At 40.4% G+C, this 6,817-nt stretch overlaps 2 non-coding genes across 2 annotated transcripts; both read left to right on the forward strand.

The window, feature by feature from the left end:
- The first annotated feature begins 5,553 nt into the window (after positions 1 to 5,553).
- LOC112745371 (small nucleolar RNA R71) lies at positions 5,554 to 5,661 on the forward strand. Its single transcript, XR_003173303.1, has one exon. It is a non-coding gene; the product is annotated as a small nucleolar RNA R71 (small nucleolar RNA).
- Positions 5,662 to 6,343: 682 nt separating this feature from the next.
- On the forward strand, positions 6,344 to 6,450 carry LOC112746605 (small nucleolar RNA R71). The gene has a single exon (XR_003174481.1). It is a non-coding gene; the product is annotated as a small nucleolar RNA R71 (small nucleolar RNA).
- The last annotated feature ends 367 nt before the right edge of the window (positions 6,451 to 6,817 follow it).

Consider the following 6,817-nt stretch of genomic DNA (forward strand, 5'->3'; position numbering starts at 1 on the left):
GCATGGTGAATGGCCAGCCCCCATAAAGGTCTAAGATAGCATAAAACCAATCAAAGATCAGCCGTAAATACAATAGTAAAAAGTCCTGTTTATACTAAATTAGTTACTAGGGTTTACAGAAATGAGTAAATGATGCAGAAATCTACTTTTGGGGCCCACGTGGTGTGTGCTTGGGCTGAGCATTGAAGCTTTCACGTGTAGAGGTCTTCCTTGGAGTTAAACGCCAGTTTGTAACCTGTTTCTGGCGTTTAACACTGCTTTGCAACCTGTTTCTGGCGTTTAACTCCAGAATAGGGCAGAGAGCTGGCGTTGAACGCTAGTTTGTGTCGTCTAAACTCGGGCAAAGTATAGACTATTATATATTGCTGGAAAGCCCTGGATGTCTACTTTCCAACGCAATTGAGAGCGCGCCATTCGAACTCCTGTAGCTCCAGAAAATCTACTTTGAGTGCAGGGAGGTTAGAATCCAATAGCATCTGCAGTCCTTCTTCAACCTCTGAATCTGATTTTTGCTCAAGTCCCTCAATTTCAGCCAGAAAATACCTGAAATCACAAAAAAACACACAAACTCATAGTAAAGTCCAGAAATGTGATTTTTATTTAAAAACTAATAAAAATATACCAAAAACTAATCAAATCATACTAAAAACAATGTAAAAATAATGCTAAAAAGCTATAAATTATCTGCTCATCACAACACCAAACTTAAATTGTTGCTTGTCCCCAAACAACTGAAAATCAAATAGGATAAAAGAAGAGAATATACTATAAATTCTAAAATATCAATGAAACTTCGCTCCAATCAGATGAGCGGGACTAGTAGCTTTTTGCCTCTTGAATAGTTTTGGCATCTCACTTTATCCATTGAATTTCAGAATGATTGGCATCTATAGGAACTTAGAATTTAGATAGTGTTATTGATTCTCCTAGTTCAGTATGTTGATTCTTGAACACAGCTACTTTATGAGTCTTGGCTGTGGCCCTAAGCACTTTGTTTTCCAGTATTACCACCGGATACATAAATGCCACAGACACATAACTGGGTGAACCTTTTCAAATTGTGACTCAGATTTGCTAAAGTCCCCAATTAGAGGTGTCCAGGGTTCTTAAGCACACTCTTTTTTTGCTTTGGACCTCAACTTTAACTGCTCAGTCTCAAGTTTTCACTTGACACCTTCACGCCACAAGCACATGGTTAGGGACAGCTTGATTTAGCCGCTTAGGCCAGGATTTCATTCCTTTAGGCCCTCCTATCCATTGATGCTCAAAGCCTTGGATCCTTTTTATTACCCTTGCCTTTTGTTTTTAAGGGCTATTGGCATTTTGCTCCTGCCTTTTGGTTTTAAGAGCTTTTGGCTTTTTCTGCTTGCTTTTTCTTTTTCTTTCTTTTTTTTCGCTATTTTTTTCTCTTTTATTTTTTTTCTGCAAGCTTTTGTACTCACTGCTTTTTCTTGCTTCAAGAATCAATTTTTATGATTTTTCAGATTATCAATAACATTTCTCCTTTTTCATCATTCTTTCAAGAGCCAACATATTTAACATTCATAAACAACAATATCAAAAGACATATGCACTGTTCAAGCATTCATTCAGAAAACAAAAAGTATTGTCACCACATCAAAATAATTAAACTAATTTCAAGGATGAATTCGAAACCATGTACTTCTTGTTCTTTTGTAATTAAAACAGTTTTTATTTAAGAGAGGTGATGGATTCATAGGACATTCATAGCTTTAAGACATAGACACTTAAACACTAATGATCATCTAGTAAAGACACAAACATAAATAAAACATAAGGCTCAAAAACCGAAAAACAGGAAAATAAGAACAAGGAGACTAAGGAACGGGTCCACCTTAGTGAGGGTGGCATCTTCCTCTTCTTGAAGAACCAATGGTGCTCTTGAGCGCCTCTATGTCTCTTCCTTGCCTTTGTTGCTCCTCCCTCATAGCTCTTTGATCTTCTCTAATCTCATGGAGGATGATGGAGTGCTCTTGGTGCTCCATCCTTAGTTGTCCCATGTTGGAGCTTAATTCTCCTAGGGACGTGTTGATTTGCTCCCAATAGTTCTGTGGAGGAAAGTGCATTCCCTGAGGCATCTCAGGGATTTCATGGTGAGGAATTTCCTCATGATCTTGTTGAGGTCCATGCTCTCTTGTTTGCTCCATCCTCTTCTTAGTGATGGGCTTGTCCTCTTCAATGAGGATGTCTCCCTCTATGTCAATTCCAGCCGAATTGCAGAGGTGACAAATAAGGTGAGGAAAGGCTAACCTTGCCAAAGTGGAAGACTTATCAGCCACCTTATAGAGTTCTTGAGGTATAATCTCATGAACTTCCACTTCCTCCCCAATCATGATACTATGGATCATGATGGCCCAGTCTATAGTAACTTCAGACCGGTTGCTAGTAGGAATGATTGAGCGTTGAATAAACTCCAACCATCCTCTAGCTACAGGCTTAAGGTCCAGTCTTCTCAATTGAACCGGCTTGCCTGTTTGTCAAAGTTGACCCTTCTAGTGTAGGGGCGTGCGTTTTCTTCCATCATTGGCAAGTTGAACGCCAGCCTTACATTTTTCGGACTAAAATCTAAGTATTTCTCCCGAACCATGGTAAGCCAATGCTTTGGATTCGGGTTCACACTTTGATTATGGTTCCTAGTGATCCATACGTTTGCATAGAACTCTTGAACCATTAAGATCCCGACTTGTTGAATAGGATTAGAGAGAACTTCCCATCCTCTTCTTCTAATCTCTTGTCAGATCTCTGGATATTTGCCCTTTTTGAGCTTGAAAGGAACCTCAGGGATCACTTTCTTCTTGGCCACAACTTCATAGAAGTAGTCTTCATGGACCTTTGAGATGAATCTCTCCATCTCCCATGACTCAGAGGTGGAAGCAATTGCCTTCCCTTTCCTCTTTCTTGAGGTTTTTCTGGCCTTAGGTGCCATTAATGGTTATGGAAAAACAAAAAGCAATGCTTTTACCACACCAAACATAAAATGTTTGCTCGTCCCCAAGCAAAAGAAGAAAGAAGGAAGGAAAAGAAGAAGAAAAATAGAGGAGAGGGAGAGAGGTGTGTATTCGGCTAAGGGTAAGAAGAAAGGGTTGTGTTGTGTGAAAATGAAGGAGTGATGAGGGGTTTATATAGGAGTGGGGAGAGGTTTAGGGTTCGGCCATTAGGGTTGGGTTTGGGAGGGAAAAGAGTTTGAATTTTGGAGGTAGGTGGGGTTTTTTGGGGAAGAGAGGATGGATGTGAGTGGTGAAGAGGTGATGGGGAAGAGTGATTGAGGTGATTGGTGAGAGGTATTTATGGAAGAGAGTTATGGAAAGGTGTGAAGAGGAGAGAAAAAAAAGTGGGGATCTTGTGGGGTCCACAGATCCAGTGGGGTTAAAGACTTAACATCCCTGCTCCAATTTGGCGTGTAAAACGCCCTTAGCATGCATGTCTGGCGTTAAACGCCAGCTTGCTGCTTGTTTTTGGCGTTAAACGCCCAAATGTAGCCTGTTTCTGGCGTTTAACGCCACTTCCATGCTCTGTTCTGGCGTTAAACGCTAGTCTGGTGCTTGTTTCTGGCGTTTAACGCCAGCTTGATGCTTCTTTCTGGCGTTAAACTCCAGTTTGATGCTTCTTACTGGCGTTTAAACGCCAGTAAGTTTTTCCTCCAGGGTGAGTTGTTTTTAATGCCGTTTTTCATTCTGTTTTTGATTTTTCGTTAGTTTTTGTGACTCCACATGATCATCAACCTAAAAAAAACATAAAATAACAATAGAAAATAAATAGATATAATTAAATAACATTGCGTTGCCTCCCAACAAGCACTTCTTTAATGACAATAGCTTGACAGTGAGCTCTCATGGAGCCTCACAGATGTTTAGAGCATTGTTGGAACCTTCCAACACCAAATTTAGAGTTTGAATGTGGGGGTTCAACACCAAACTTAGAGTTTGGTTGTAGCCTCCCAACACCAAACTTAGAGTTTGACTGTGGGGGCTTTGGTTGACTCTGTAGTGAGAGAAGCATTTCATGCTTCCTCTCCATGGTTACAGAAGGAGAACCTTGAGTTTTAAATACAAGGTAGTTCTCATTCAGTTGAAGGACCAACTCTCCTCTGTCCACATCAATCACAGCTTTTGCTGTGGCTAGGAAGAGTCTTCCAAGGATGATGGATTCATCCTTATCCTTCCCAGTGTCTAGGATTATGAAATCAGCAGGGATGTAAAGGCTTTCAACCTTCACTAACACATCCTCTACTTGTCCATAAGCCTATTTTCTTGAGTTGTCTGCCATCTCTAATGAGATTCTGGCAGCTTGCACCTCAAAGATCCCAAGTTTCTCCATTACAGAAAGTGGCATTAAGTTTATTCCTAACCCCAGGTCACACAGAGCTTTCTCAAAGGTCATGGTGCCTATGTTACAGGGAATTAGGAATTTACCAGGATCCTGTTTCTTTTGAGGTAATTTCTGCCTATCCAATGCATTTAGTTCATTGGTGAGCAAGGAAGGTTCATCTTCCTAAGTCTCTTTACCAAATAATTTGACATTCAGCTTCATGATTGCACCAAGGTACTTAGTAACTTGCTCTTCAGTAATGTCTTCATTCTCTTCAGAAGAAGAATACTCATCAGAGCTCATGAAGGGCAGAAGGAGGTTCAATAGAATCTCTATGGTCTCTAGATGAGTCTCAGATTCCTTTGGTTCCTCAAAGGGAAACTCCTAATTGGTCACTGAACGTCCCAGGAGGTCTTCCTCACTAGGATTCACGTCCTCCTCCTCCCTTGTAGGTTCGGCCATGATGGTCAAATCAATGGCCTTGCACTTTCTCTTTGGATTTTTTTCTGTATTGCTTGGGAGAGTACTAGGAGGAGTTTCAGTGACCCTTTTACTCAGCTGGCCCACTTGTGCCTCCAAATTTCAAATGGAGGACCTTGTTTCATTCATGAAACTTAAAGTGGCCTAAAATAGATCAGAGACTATATTTGCTAAGCTAGATGGATTCTGTTGAGAATTCTCTGTCTGTTGCTGGGTGGATGATGGAAAAGGCTTGCTATTGCTAAACCTGTTTCTTCCACCATTATTAAAGCCTTGTTGAGGCTTTTGTTGATCCTTCCATGAGAAATTTGGATGATTTCTCCATGATTGATTATAGGTGTTTCCATAGAGTTCACCCATGTAATTCACCTCTGCTATTGCAGGGTTCTCAGGATCATAAGCTTCTTCTTCAGAAGATGTTTCTATAGTACTGTTGGATGCATCTTGCAATCCATTCAGACTCTGAGAAATCATATTGACTTGCTGAGTCAATATTTTGTTCTGAGCCAATATGGCATTCAGAGCATCAATTTCAAGAACTCCCTTCCTCTGAGGCATCCCATTACTCATAGGATTCCTTTCAGAAGTGTACATGAACTGGTTATTTGCAACCATGTCAATGAGTTCCTGAGCTTCTATAGGCATGTTCTTTAGGTGAATGGATCCACCTACAGAATGGTCTAATGACATCTTAGATAATTTAGACAGACCATCATAGAATATATCCAGGATGGTCCATTCTGAAAGCATGTCAGAAGGACACTTTTTGGTCAGTTCCTTGTATCTCTCCCAAGCTTCATAGAGGGATTCACCTTCTTTCTGTTTGAAGGTTTGAACATCCACTCTAAGCTTGCTAAGCTTTTGAGGAGGAAAGAACTTGGCTAAGAAAGCCGTGACCAGCTTATCCCAAGACTTCAGGCTATCTTTAGGTTGAGAGTCTAACCATATTCTAGCTCTGTCTCTTACAGCAAACAGGAAAAGCATAAGCCTATAAACCTCGGAGTCAACCCCATTGGTCTTAACAGTATCACAGATCTGCAAGAATTCAGTTAAGAACTGAAAAGGATCTTTTGATAGAAGTCCATGAAACTTGTAGTTCTGTTGCATCAGAGAAACTAATTGAGGCTTTAGCTCAAAATTGTTTGCTCTAATGGCACGGATTGAGATGCTTCTTCCATGTGAATTGAAATTTGGTGCAGTAAAGTCACCAAGCATCTTCCTTGCATTGTTATTATTTTCGGCCATATCTTCTTCTTTTTCGAAATATTCTGTCAGATTTTCTCCAGATAGTTGTCCTTTAGCTTCCCTTAGCTTCCTCTTCAGTGTCCTTTTAGGTTCAGGATCGGCTTCAACAAGAATGTTCTTATCCTTGTTTCTGCTCATATGAAAAAGAAGAGAACAGAAAATAATAGGGATCCTCTTTGCCACAGTAGAGAGGTTCCTTTATGTGAGTAGAAGAAGAAAAGAAATTCGAACATAGAAAGAGGGAGAAGGTTCGAATTTTTAAGAAGAAGAGAAGTGTTAGTAGATAAATAAATAATTAGGAGGAGGTGAGAGAGAAGAATTTTTGAACCTCTCCCATGCTTCATAGAGAGTTTCACCATCTTATTGCCTGAAGGTTTGTATCTCAGCTCTCAACCTGTTGATTCTTTGAGAAGGATAGAATCTCGCCAAGAATTTGTTCATCACCTCTTCCCAGGTTGTTAAACTATCCTTCGGGAAGGATTCCAGCCATTTAGATGCCTTATCCTTGAGTGAAAAGGGAAACAGAAACAGTCTATAAGTGTCAGGATGAACACCATTAGACTTCACAGTATCACATATCCTTAGGAAGGTGGTTAGATGCTGATTGGGGTCTTCTTGGGCACTTCCTCCGAATGCACAGTTGTTCTGAATGAGGGTGATGAGCTGGGGCTTTAGTTCAAAGTTATTGGCATGTATGGTTGACTTTTGGATGCTACTTCCACAATTTCCTGGGTTTGGGTTGATATAAGAGCCTAGAACTCTT

This window comes from Arachis hypogaea, chromosome 14 (genome assembly GCF_003086295.3).
Source record: "Arachis hypogaea cultivar Tifrunner chromosome 14, arahy.Tifrunner.gnm2.J5K5, whole genome shotgun sequence".
In the NCBI taxonomy this organism is placed as follows: domain Eukaryota; kingdom Viridiplantae; phylum Streptophyta; class Magnoliopsida; order Fabales; family Fabaceae; genus Arachis; species Arachis hypogaea.